This window comes from Rhynchophorus ferrugineus, unplaced genomic scaffold, assembly GCF_030347505.1.
Source record: "Rhynchophorus ferrugineus isolate W39M unplaced genomic scaffold, kcgeb_rfMv2 rfM3, whole genome shotgun sequence".
NCBI classification, from domain to species: Eukaryota; Metazoa; Arthropoda; class Insecta; order Coleoptera; family Curculionidae; genus Rhynchophorus; species Rhynchophorus ferrugineus.
The window spans coordinates 71,934,420-71,949,079 of NW_027472582.1; the positions used below are offsets into that span (position 1 = coordinate 71,934,420).

The following is a 14,660-nucleotide window of genomic DNA, read 5'->3' on the forward strand; positions in this document are numbered from 1 at the left end:
ATACTAGACAATATAAAGTAACGACAGCTTACTAGTGGTAGACGAAAACAAAAGACAGAAATTCCCATAGAATCGTTTTACATTAAAAGAGATTTTAAATTAACACGATATATAAACAATTTTTTTGTATTTAATATTGCAGAAATAATTTTCAACATATTTTTTATTGAGGTTTGACGAAATTCCTATATTTACCGCTAATGACTTGTAAATATATGTATAAATCTTATTATATTCGTTAAAACGTTATAATTTCGTATTAATGTACCGTTATTTTTATTGGATATCTGTTAAAACCTGTTAGGTTACAATATAGTACGTCTAGGAAAAAATGTATGGCACAAATGTATGTTTCTATACACAGAGATTGCTTTATTATAAGGTCAATGAATAATTGTACATTTTATTTTGTAAAATTTAGTTTATATTGTAAAAAAATTTATCCATTATTATTTTTCAGAATATTGTTCATTAGTAGAGTAGCTTCTGTCATATATATATATATATATATATATATATATATATATATATATATATATATATATATATATATATATATATATATATATATATATGTATATATATTGAAATCTCCTTTTACTTACTAGGAGTTTATCTGGATTAAACCTACAGTTTAACGTGAGCTTAACTTAGAAATCATCCCAGAAGACATCCGGTCTTACCCAGCCTGGTTACTGGCGTGACTGGTGTCATTTTCCTTGTCAGATTTTATACTCTTGTCTAGGACAATCACAAACATAAATTTGTGACCATGTCCCAGCAGTATTCGAACCCGCGACTATCGCAACAGGAGGTGTCCTGTCGCCTTTACCACTGCGCCACCAAGCCGAGTTCTACGTTGGTAAAACATTAGGTCTATGCAAGTTAGCGTGAAACGAAATCATTTAGTCACTTTTCTATTTCTACATCGATTTTCATTCGGTTGTTTATTCAAATAAATCATATAACAATTGGCCAAGGTAGTTTCGTTAATTTTATTCTACATTTTCATACTTTTTTTATTAACTAAGTGTTCTATTTGGACTGTTTCAATATCACTGATTCTAAATCTTAAGAAAATAGCTTCAACAGTACTTCTCTTTTGTTGCTTCATAGTATATGTTGTTTAAATGTCAACTTGGTGTCAGAGCTATGAACTTATTATGTTGGGGAACAAGTTATTTCGGTGTTTACTAAGAGATTGATTTAAAGTCGGATATCTTTAGCAAGATCCATCCAAAGAAGCCATATTATAGTACGTTTTAAAGGTAACATTCCATAGAACGATCCAGATATAGATAGCGTTATTCATTCACTAATTCTAAATTCACGATTCTAAAAGGAGAAAATCTAAATTTCTTTGGCGTTTATGATGATGTTTAGGTGTTATGGTGATTGAGTTAAGACTGGATAGCAAAAAGAGCTCCATATTTGAGTTTCATATGAAATAGCACCGCTTTCATTTGTCCTATAAGTGATTTCATACTAGTTTCAAAAGAGGTTCGTGGAAATAATTTGGTTATGACTTTGGTTTGATTTAATGTCTCAGGTGGTTTGAAATATCTGTAGTGATGGAATGATAGTTTTACCAAAAAGTGACAATATGTCGTCAATTAAAGGCGCACATATAAATTAGTAATATATAAATATTATATAATTAAATTGGCTTTAGAAGAAAATGTATCAACAGGTATTATAATGAATGAAGTTAGAAAATGTTCAAGTAAGAAGGTTTTCAAGGTGGTTTATATAGAACATATCGGACTGAATGTTTTCGGTCTTAAATTTGAATCAAATAATAAATGTTATTGTTAAGTGACGTGAAACACTATGGTTTTTACTAATGTTATTTAATACACTGTGTAAAATGTCACCAATTTGTTTTACATTAATAATACGCTCAATAATTATAATATTTATTTATATCACAAAATAGCAGGTGAATTGAAAAATCCCCAAATTGACACATAGATGGCGCTACTAGAATTTATTTCGGCCCTAAGCCTCCAAAGATGCGTGTATAATTTTGACAGCTGTCGGATAATTAGTTTGTGAATTATAGCATTTTGGCTGAAGCAACTTTTGTTATTGTGAAGAAATGGATAAAAAGAAATTTCGCGTTGATAAAATATTGCTTTTTTCAGGAAAAAATACCGTCGAAGCAAAAACCTGACTTGATGCCAAGTTTCCGGACACTGCCCCAGGAAAATCAACCATCAAGTATTGTAATGCTAAGTTTAGACGTGGCGAAATGAGCACGGAAGACGGTGAATGCAGCGGACGCCCAAAAGAGGTTGTTACCGACGAAAACATTTAAAAAAATCCATAAAATGATTTTGACAGACCGTAAATTTAAATTAAATGAAATAGCAGACACCCTAAAGATATTAACTGAACATGTACATCATATCATTCACGAATATTTGGGTATTAGAAAGCTTTGTGAAAAGGGGGTGCCCCGCAAGCTCACTTTTGACCAAAAACAACGACGAGTTCATGATTTTGAGCAGTGTTTAAAGATGATCAAGCGTAATAAACCCGAGTTTTTGCGTCAATATGTGACAATGGATGAAACATGGCTCCAACATTTCATTTCCAAGTTCAATCGACATCCGAGTGGACTGCACACGATGAACTCGCTCCAAAGCGTGGAAAAATGCAATGGTCGGATGGCAAGGTTATGGCGTCTGTATTTTGGGATACGTATGGAATGATTTTCATTGACTATCTTGAAAAAGGTAGGACCATCAACAGCTTGGGCTTCGAATTGCTTGCTCATCCACCGTATTCTCCGGATCTAGCCTCCAGTGACTATTTCCTGTTCTCAGATCTCAAAACAATGCTCGCTGGGAATAAATGTTCGTGGAATTAAGAGGTGATCGACGAAACTGAGGCCTATTTTGATGCAAAGGGAAATTCGTAATACAAAAATATTATCGAACAGTTGGAGGGTCGCTATAATCATTGTGTCACCCTTGAAGGGAATTATATTGAATAAAAAAACTAATTTTGCCAAAAAAATATGTTTTACTATGGTAGGCTGGGGACTTTTTAATTGACATGTTATATCCTCAAAAAAAGTTATTCGATAATACTATCCATTTCCAAGGAATGTTGGACAAGCTAAGGACTGGACTATTTCTATTGATAACAGCTAGTAGTTGGAAAAATCAAAATATCAGAACTATTAATCTGATCAAACTCGCTATCTTTTCACGACAGTTTTCTCTTTTATAGCCATACTGAGTTATAGTTTCACTAATATTTTTTTTCATTTACAACAGATCCCTAGAAATTATCAGCAGTATTTATAACACACATTCGTTGAAAACAACGTAGTAGTTTGAGTAGGCCGTGAAAAGAAAATAAACTAGATAACCAGACCGTGGAATTGTGGATAGAATGCTTTTTAAAAACAATTTACATAAAATAATGTTAAAAGAAAAAAGAATCAAAGACGTTTTTATATATGAAATTGTATAAACACGTTGTAAATAATGTTATCGAAATATATCAATAATACCACAAAGTCTGATAATGTTTTGAATTTCGCGAATCCATAAAGATATAAAAATTCCATAAATATCTTACCACAACAATATTTAATTCATGTCGTTACCAATTAATATGCGGACTATATGAAACAACATCCACTAAGCGTGTCACTGTTAAAATAAATACACAATAGCATTAGCACCTACTTTACCTGTACAGATAAACAACAGAAACTGACTTAACTTTCCATCTACCATCAAGAAATGCGGTCTTGTGAATAGCTGGTGCAGCAACGTTGCCGGGTTTCGCCGGTACCATTAAATTAAATCGGGTACCTGTACTTTATTCCGTGTCGATAGGTTCTCATTTCTTCTTTAATTATCGCGAAATCTGTTCGTAATTAGAGAAAAAATCAATACGGAATGCTGATGATTAACAAATATTGAAATTTTAACACTTACTTAACTTGTTTTAAGAATTTGCGGTGGCTTTAAATGACCAATATTTCAATATTAAATAATATTCCAGTTTTTTGGCACTGATATAAAAGGAAGTTTTAATTATTTTGTTATTTAGGTGAAGCTATTACTATTATTCCTGGTTTGTCTCCCTTGAACTCACAGATCAATTGAAAAGTCCTCTGCCTGATACATAGATGGCGCTACTAGAATTACATCCATATATTTTTAATTAGCCCTAACCCTCAAATGATGCGTGTATAAATTTGACAGCTGTCGGATCATTGCTTTGTAAATTATAGCATTTTGAGTAAAACAACTTTTGTTATTCTAAAAAAAAATGATAAAAATAAAAAGGAATTTCGCGTGTTGATAAAATATTTCTTTTTGAAGGGAAAAATATAGTTGAAACAGAAACTTGGATTGATGCCAAATTTCCGGACACTGCTCCAGGAGAGTCAACCATCAAGGATTGGTATGCTAAGTTTAGACGTGGTGAAATGAGCATCGATGACGACGTACGCAATGGACGCACAAAAGAGGCTGTCACCGACGAAAACATTAAAAAAATCCACAAAATGATTCTGAATGACCGTAAAATAAAATTGAATGAAATAGCAGACACTCTAAAGATATAAAAAAGATATCTGAACGTGTACATCATATCATTCACGAATATTTAGGTCTGAGAAAGCTCTGTGCAAAGTGGCTGCCGCACTAACTCACTCAGCAACGGCGAGTTAATGTTTCGGAGCAGTGTTTGAAGATGATCAAGAATAATAAACACGAGTTTTTGCATGGATATGTGACAATGGATGAATGGCTCCATCGTTTCACTTTGAAATCCAGACACTCAGAAGTGTTGCTTCACCAAGGCAATGCACCGTGTCAGAAGTTCTGTGAAAACGATGGCAAAAATCCATTAATTGGGCTTCGAATTACTTCCTCATCCACCGAATTCTCCAGATCTGGCCACCAGCGACTATTTTCTTTTACTACTTATCCTAATTTCCTACGGTTTTAAAATGACAAAGTACTTATTCTACGATAGACTAAGTGCTAACATCTATGTCATTGTTTTTAATGTGCATTCAGTTTTTCTAATAACTTCATTGACCTAGATTAAATGGTCTTACTTTCTTTAATATTCTGATTCTGACTTCTACCATTATCTACTACATGGAGATTCCTTGATAACGTTATCGACAGTTTATACCTTCAGGTCCTCGCAGACTGTCATTACGCCTGTATCATGAAGCATCAAGAATACCTTTACAGTACCTTTTTTGAAACCTTACAAGTCTGCTGGTACAACTCAAGAGTTGAACTCCATAAGTCCATACTGGTTTCAAGATTTGTTGGTAATAAAAAGTTTATTATATGCTGACAGGGCTGAATATGTTATCCAATAGCTAGTATATTTTTTATACTTCAGCTTAAGATCTTCATATTTTTTTAACAATGTGGCTTCCACCTGAGTTTAACGTCAATGGTCATGTCATCATACGGGGCTACTTGTTGATTTATAATTTGAAGAAAACAAAAGCAGTTGTGCCAAAGGGAAGTGTATTGGGGCCAGTCTTATATCTGCTCAACGTTGAGGACTCCCTACTTTCATACTAATGAAAATAATGTTGCTACTTGCCATTGGAGATAACAAAGTCTGTACGAAGAAAAAGTGCAGAATGCTAAATTTTATGTATATTATAATTTTATAATTATTTATAGTTTCCTGAAAGACTTCCTTTGATAATGTGGTACTATTTGTTTAGAATGTATATTACGAGTTTAATATAAACTCTTTGAAAATCTTCCACATAATCGAGCTATTTTTATATGAGAATTATTCCTTTATTTGTAGTTTTATAAATGTTTTTCTTTATTTTTATATAAAATATTAGACCATCGCATACAATGGACATTAGAAGTCTTCAACTAACATTTCGAAAAGGCATATTTTCTACGTTATAGGATAGTTTTAATTGATTTTAGTCTCGCCTAATGATTTCTGACAAATCAATGGGTGCATTAATTATTTAAAGGGTTGAATTTCGATTAGGGATCCCCACTTCACTCTCACAGCATTTTTGTGCCCGATAAAAAGATCTTAAGACATTTTCTTGTAGCTAATAAACTTAATGGAAAGAAAACTTAATGGAATAATTATAATTATGACATGCAAATGTATTTACAACCAAATGTATCAACAAGTTTATTTATTCAGCTTTATTTTATATAAATTATATAAAAAATTATATATTATATCAGATATATACACAATAAACCACAAATATAGTATAAATATAGAGCTGGTAATAAGCGGAGATTAAATAACCAACGAAGCCCAGATATTTTGATACATCTGGCAACATCCTCACTACCGCTCGTCAGTGGTCATTCGTTTTAAATTGGTGACGTCAAAGTTGTTGATACGTCTCCATGGTAACTAAGAAGCAGAACGTCGACTTCCGGACCACGGACGGGCGAGATTATGTCGACCGATATCGAGGAACAACTTTTTTCGATAACCATCGGTCGTTGCGGATGGAAATCGACCGGATTAAACGGAAACGTTATGCGAAATTACGAAATAAGATTAATATAGATGTAAAGGTCGGCGTATATGTCAATCAATGACCTTATAGAAAATGGGTCTAGTGTTATGAAAGACGTATTCTAAAATTCAAAATGAATGGAGTAGCGTTAAGTTGATTTACAGGAGCTTTGGTTTCCACTTTCCCATCTTACTCCTTCTGCTTCTCAATTTTGCTGACCGACATGGCAAAACATGTAATTAAACTATTTCTAAAGAGATTTTCTAAATATGCAGGAAGAGAACTGATAAATGAAAAGGTTTTTTTTTATTCAACATAATTCCCTTCAAGGGCGATACATTGATTATAGCGACCCTCCAACTTTTCGATACCACTTTTGTAATACGATGTGTCCTTTGCTTCAAAATAGGCCTCAGTTTCGGCGATCACCTCTTCATTCAACGAGAATTTCTTCTCAGCGAGCATTCTTTTGAGATCTGAGAACAGTAAATAGTAATAATGTATGCTACTATATTAATTTAGTATTAATAAATTATTAAATATATGCAAGCAATTATGACATTCGTTGTACTATTGCTTGAAAAGTTTGCAGCTCAAGCTCCTTAAATATATTTAGAAGATAACGACGATGATGCTGCGTCATATCCTATTTCTCGGCTTCGACTTCAACGTTTTAAAAGTTTAAAGGAAAGTTTTAAAAGAACGGCCTGAAGGATCAAAACAGTTCGTAGAGAATGAACCGCAAGACTTACTGGATGAAAAACGAAGCTCAAACACTCGAAGAACTTTCAGACAAATTAGAAGTTGATCCATCAACTATTTCCAGGCCTTTAAATGCGACGGGATACATCCAAAAGGAGGAAAAATGGTTACCACATGTTCTAATAGAACATTTTATTTCGGACCGTTTCAATATTTCAGGTTTCATTCTTCATCAGGCAATAAAGAAGTATTTTCGTTGACGTATTACGACTGACACTAAAAATTTGATCTATTTTGTTAATACTGAGCGCAAAAAATCATAGGTGTTATCTATTGGAAGTTGCTAAAAGTCAATGAAACTATTACTGTAGATGTTCATAGATATAGTTTGAACAAATTAAATGACGTATTGTTACAAAAATTATCAGCAACAGCCAGTAACAGACATCTTCTTGCATGTTAGAAGCTTTTGGTCACATGTTGCAAGACTTGTGAAGGACACACTCTTTTAGCTCGAATGGCAATTTCTGTCACATCCAGCTTACTCATCAGACATAGCGCCTTTTGATTACTATGTCAGACTGAGATAATATGGCTTAAGTGGCTCACGATTACGAATTCCTGAAGAAACCTTCTATATTACATTACCAAAAATATGGGAACCGGCTTGGTTGGCGCAGTAGTAAATGCAGGACGGTCCTCCTACTGTTGCGGTTGTTGTTAAGTTGGTCACTCGCCAGTCAGTAGGCTTATTGCTGAAGACCGTGGTTCATTTCAACATTTTTGCAACATTATTCTCAATAAATGCCTTTTTAAAATGAAAAATCATCAAAATACATATCTGATATTAATGAGGCTTAACTTTATCGACAATAAATCAAAACGATTTAAAAAAACTGTATCAATGTAAATAATAACGCATTTTTTAAACACAGTGAATTTCTCAGAAATATTCATTATTATAGCATGGTTAATTAGTTCGTTAATTAAATTACATATGTAGATAAACATTATTAATCATCAATAGAATAACATAATTGCATACTTACATTTAATTACTCTGAATTCCTAACAACAAGCAATGAACTTTGTAGAAGTGAAAGGATGGAGGTTGTTCTATATAAGTAATCATTAACAGATTTAACCTTTGTCTTCCGGATTACCAGTCATTCGTGAGTCATTTAACAATTTATCTTAAGATATGAAATAATCCTAAGAATGAAATATTTGATTGAAAGTAAGTGCTTAACGGTTTAGTGTTAATATTTAACACTCCTTAAAGAGTTACGATTTGATTACTATATCAATCTATAGGCAATTTTATTCCAGCTTAACTTATCAAATCTTATACATCACTACATAGTATAAAACAAAGTCGCCTTTTCTGTCCCTATATCCCTATGTGCGCTTAAATCTTTAAAACTACGCAACGGATTTTGATGCGGTTTTTTTCAATAGATAGAGTGATTCAAGAGGAAGGTTTATATGTATAATACATGCATAATATACTAAGGCAACATTGCTAATTTTAGAGGTTTCTAACGTGATGTCGTAAATTAACCTATTTTTTTAAGCTTATTTAGAAATTAGCAAAAACGCTGCCTAACCCTACGAGTTAGATCAAATTAATGTACTACAGTATTGTACACCATAAAAAGGTCTACAAAAAAGTCCGCGATGGTATATGTTTATCTTTTAGGGATAACCCACATTAACCATTTTTATTGTTCACTTTTTACGTGAGAAAATGGCTTATTTACGAAGCTATTTTAAGCAATACGGCATTAATCCTTATCGAATTAAGTACCTTAAATACAGTGTGCAATTAATATAGATCAATATGGTTCCTTACAGCATGTAAATTAAACAAATATTTTCGGAGATATTACAAATTTAAAATTTGCGTTTAAAAATGTGTAATGTAATAAAAATTGTATGAATTTAGATATTCCAAAGATAGCAGGAAATCTTCATAGTAAGTATAGGGGAAGAGGAATTGTTTTACTCCAAATTTAATGCGTGCAGGCCAAGGGCAGTAATGAATGAACCAAAAATACTGGATCGATTTTAATCATGTTTTCATTGAGTGACATAGGCATATATATTTTATGCCCGTGCAAAGTCGGAGCGGGCCGCTATGTTTTTATATACAACGTTCATATTTTTTCTGTAGTGTATTTAATTTAGTATCAGCATTGCACCCGTGCGAAGCCGGGGCGGGTCGCTAGTTATGGTACAATAAACTCTTCATTAGTAATATTGGAGGAGTATTTTATTTTGACGACTTTGGATTATAATCATTTGAAAATTAATTTTTAAATTACAAGGTCATAAGAATTGAAAGGATTTCCAAATAAATGTCACTAATGCTGCTGTCCTTAGAATTAAGAAGGATTAAAGACTTGATACTACAAATTATCTTAATGTTCTCTAGAAAATTCTTCTTATTAACTCTGTTAATAAATAAATATATAAGTTAATATATTTTTTATTTTTCTTCAAACAATACAATCTCTCAAATATATCTGATACATCACCAGTTCAATATACATAAATGAATTTTCGGTCGGAAGATAAGGTTGGGGAAAATTATTTTGATATTTCCTAACAGATGGGCTTATAAATATGAATTTCAATGAAGCCAAATTATGGGGCGTTTGAACGGCAGGAGATAATATTCATCAAATTTTGTTCCTTTTTTGAAATGGTACATTATGAGATATGATCACCATAAAGATACAAGCTTAACTGAAAAATATGTTAGTATGGTTTTACCAAAAATAACAATGAAAGCCGTTGTATAAGAAAGCCGAAATTATTTTCCTTAGGCCATTATAAAAGTGACTTGTTTTATGTTAACGAATATGCTTGACAACGAATGATACTAATTATAAATGACACAAGACATGATTAAAACATCAATACTAAATTAATATATGTTAAAACATCCGAAGGTGGGTAGTTCTTGACATGCTCATTAATAACATTTGATCGACCAGTTGTGTGGAATAATTTTATTTTATTTAATTTCCATAACTTTTTTTAAAAATTTCTTCTATGTAAGAAACGAAATGAAATAACATATTATAGGTTTAGCAATATTTAACATGTACATATATAAGCAATATCGGTTGGAAATTAATTAGCATTTAAAATATTGCGGTGTGACAGTAATTATAACATAAATATCCAGGCCACTGCACTAGAACGAAAATAACGATATATGCGTAATGTATTAATAAAATTTAAATTACATTATGACAGTATGTGCAATAATTATTTATTAGTTGTTTGATTTACTTTATATTCTACAAACTCATATCGCTTGCTTCTTATTAAGGTTTTAATAAAACAATTCAGCTTATATTATTCTGCAGCCACCTAATCCACTTGATTTAGCTCCATTTGATTCTTCTGATAATATTTCGTCTAGAGTGAGGATTGTTTGAGAAAAACCTTCAACCGCAATACCTTCTTTAATCCATTTGTAAATGTAAATAACTGATTTGCGATTCATTAAAAAAAAATAATATCCCTCATGTGGCTCCCTTTTCACTCTGGGATCATTAAAAATGAAACATCAGATTACTTAGCCAAGAAAAGGGATCACTTACTGAAAATTTGCTCTTCTGGAGTAGAGATATGAAGCACCCTTCTACTACAATCTTTAGACATCTAGACCAACTCAAATGGGATCTAACAGAGAACAACAAGCTTTGGGAGGTGAAAAAATGTGAGTATTGAACAGATTTGTGATACAGAACTGGTAACTGCAAACTGACCACCACTGTGCGTCGGATGTGGTTCCTCACTGTCTATCAAACACATACTAACAGAGTGCGGAAGATACAACTCGCAGATACGGTTGGTCAACCTGGGAGAGACGATGGACCACTGTCTTAGAAGCTGGAGAGTCTGGAAAAGCTGATTAATTTTCTAACTGTTACAGGACTACTACTAGAAATATAATAGGGTGCATCTATGTAATATCGTGCATTTTCGTTTGATTTTTTAAATCTTGTATCCTTTTCATGGTCCCACTATCATGGGTTGTGCGACCATTATACCGTAGCATTCATACATTCATGCATCTGTATGCTTTCACATATTTTACTTGTTATCTTGCAACATATTTGTAACAACCGTGTATACTTCAACTGATAACTGATACTGAAAATGTGTTGTATATTGTATATCTGTAAATAGACCCTAAATGGTCCCGGAGGCTAATGGGCCTATAATATGTAAATAAATAAATAAATAAATAAGAATCTTATAGTACTCTGAGAACTGAAAAAAATATATTGAAGTTATACGTTTCAAGATTCTTATACCTATATCTATTCTATAGAATGTTATGCTAGGATCGTATAATGTATAAGTTGGGTGATCTTAAACATTGTTTGTGTATCGCAGAATTTTTAGATACAAGGGCGTGAAAGACTGTAACAAAAAAAGCTATTAAACTTAAGAATATGGTTTTCAAAGACGATCGATCGACAAAAGAAACATACATTCAGGCCTTTTAGTCGTTCCACAATTTCTAGGAGCAATTATCTAAATAAATAGATCAAATTTATTTATTCTTCCTAACGGCTAACACATTATCTTAATAATGACTGTAATCATTCTAAATTTAAAAAATAATGAAAATTGTTACTGAAACTTTACTTACTATTAACAAAACACAAACTAAAATACGCAGATTATTTCTTTATATTAGGTATTTGCCTCTTGATCAGTGAAAATACGAAAAATCTTCATAAAGACCTGGTAAATAATCTTACCTTAACTTAATTTAACGCTTAAATTCCATGACTTCGACATTTCTCGTTATAAAAGTCAGCTTTTAAAGAAACCTATTGACGAAGCCCATTGATATTTTTTAAAAATTTATTGTGTGCCTTCCTTGCCTAAATGAAATTGCAGTAATATATGTGTAGGGCTATAAACTAGTTATTTTAAATAGCACAGGGCACATGTGTAACTAACTTCATGTTGAAGCTTCACTTCACTTTTCAGTAAAATTTTCAGTGCGTTGAAAATGTTTGAATTTGTACCGAGTACATACCAATTCCGGGAAGTTTTATTTTTTAACTACAATTTAAAGAAAATGACGGTTGAAGGTAGTGGAATACTGTGTGAAGCTTACGATAAGCGTACTCTATGGATTTCAATATATGAATACTTGTTTCTACATTTTTTAAATGGTGATATCGATACCACTCAAAACAAAAAGCTCTCTGGACAGCCAAAAAAATTAAAACGAGGTTTTCAAAGCCATTACTTGATGATAATTTGTATAAAAGCAATATGAATATGTCGAATTTCTACTATTTCTAATTGCTTGAGGAATATGGGAATGATCCCAAAGCTTGGATATTTTTTACCCTATTAATTGAAGCCAGGACACATTGAATGGCGTTTGGTTATGTGCGAAATATTGCTTCAGTGAGAAAATTGAAAATATTTCTCGCATTGTATTGTTACTGACGATCAAAACTGACAATTACGATCATTCAAAACGAACAAAATCATGGCATGACTACCTCGTCATGCATTAACATCAACGACAAAGCCATATATTCATTGCTTCAAGTTAATGCTCTTTATTTAATTGGATTAACTTAGTGTGGTATACAATGAGTTAGTAAAACCTAATGAAACCATCAATGGGAGACGCTATCGACTACAGTTAATGGATTCGAGCTGAGCACTGTGCGTCCAAAACGACAACTTTATTCTTCAGCATGACAACGCTTGACAACATGATACAAAACCGGTGAAAATATTCTTGGAAACATTAAAATGGAAAGTGCTGCCCCATCTCTGTATTTTCCCGACCATGCTCCTTCTGATTACTACTTGCTCCGACATCGTTCGTTCGAGATAGAATCCGTAAATTGTCTGACTTTGTACATCAACAAAATACATTGTACCTAAATTTTACAATAAAGCTTGGAATTTTAAAAATCCTTTAAAATTAATTTATAGACCCAAATAATAATATTAATAAACAATTATCTATTTATGAGTAAATATTTATTTATATTAATCAGAGATCATGTCACAGAAAAAAATCCTTATACCCTGTATTTGCTGTAAGACAACAGCAGCCACTAGTACAGTCCCCGATTTCCACACATTGCTAGTTGCGAAACTTTCGTCATTTCAAACAATACTACCGGTAATTAACGTGCATCATACACTAATTAAAATTTCTCAAACGCAAAAAGAAAACAGAAAACGCTATTAGTGTCGATTGGTGATAGACATTGTGCTGAATAACGTATTATTTGTTCTTTAACTATCGAAGATCCTACGTAGGGGTGTTGAAAATTAAAACAAATCAGTTTGAAATTGATTTTATTGCTTATAATAAAATACTCAAAATATATCGGATAATCGATAAGTATCGATCATGTGGGAGTACCCTGGTGAAACTGACAGTATTTTACTGATATAACATGTCATATCGTTTAATAAATGGAATAAGAATAAAATATTTATGATTCATACACACACAAATATTATAAATTGTTTTCAGAGAACAAAATTGTCGAATATGAAGGTTTACCAGTAACTATATCCCGTCTTGTAAGGTTTAGCAACATTTCTAACGTTTTCCTTCATTATAAATAACTTGTTCCTAACTTTAAACAATATTAATCCATGACTATCTCCAAAAGTTATTGAGACAATGATTCACAATAAACATGTAAAAAAGCATAAAAAGAAAGTCACTTGTATATGAAACTGTGACGTCACCAACCAGGATAGCTGGCTGAGCATTTTGGTTTTTTTGATGAAGTTTAAATTATATTATTTAAAACGTCAATTAATGTTTCAGGGCCATTATTTTTACGAAAATGATATTTATTTTAAATAAAAAGAAGCTCTTCCTAGGGGACACCCGGGCTTGAACCGGGGACCTCTCGATCTGCAGTCGAATGCTCTACCACTGAGCTATATCCCCACATTATTTTGTATATCCACCCCTTTTACTGATGTAAGGAAATATAGTGTCTGTGATGATATGTAGATGATGGTTAACAATATGTATATGGTGACTTCAATCAAAAGCTAAATCCCCCTCAACTGAAATTGTAATTGGCACTGAAAAAGAATTTATAATTATATTTTAAAACGTAAAAAAAGACATTTAAAAAGCTAGAATAGTGCTACTGACGAACTTTAGAAATTATACTGTGCCTTTAATAACAACCAACTTTGTTTAAAAAGAAACTCTTCCTAGGGGACACCCGGGCTTGAACCGGGGACCTCTCGATCTGCAGTCGAATGCTCTACCACTGAGCTATATCCCCACAATATTTTGTATAGCCACCCCTTTTACTGATGTAAGGACATATAGTGTCTCATGATATGTAGCTGATGGTTAACAAAATGTAAATGGTGACTTTTATCAAAAGCGAAATACCCCTCAACTGAA

General features: G+C 32.3%; 2 non-coding genes across 2 annotated transcripts; both read right to left on the bottom strand.

The window, feature by feature from the left end:
* Nucleotides 1-14,114: 14,114 nt before the first annotated feature.
* On the bottom strand, nucleotides 14,115-14,186 carry TRNAC-GCA (transfer RNA cysteine (anticodon GCA)). The gene has a single exon. It is a non-coding gene; the product is annotated as a tRNA-Cys (tRNA).
* A 277-nt stretch (nucleotides 14,187-14,463) lies between these two features.
* Nucleotides 14,464-14,535, bottom strand: TRNAC-GCA (transfer RNA cysteine (anticodon GCA)). The gene has a single exon. It is a non-coding gene; the product is annotated as a tRNA-Cys (tRNA).
* Nucleotides 14,536-14,660: the final 125 nt, after the last annotated feature.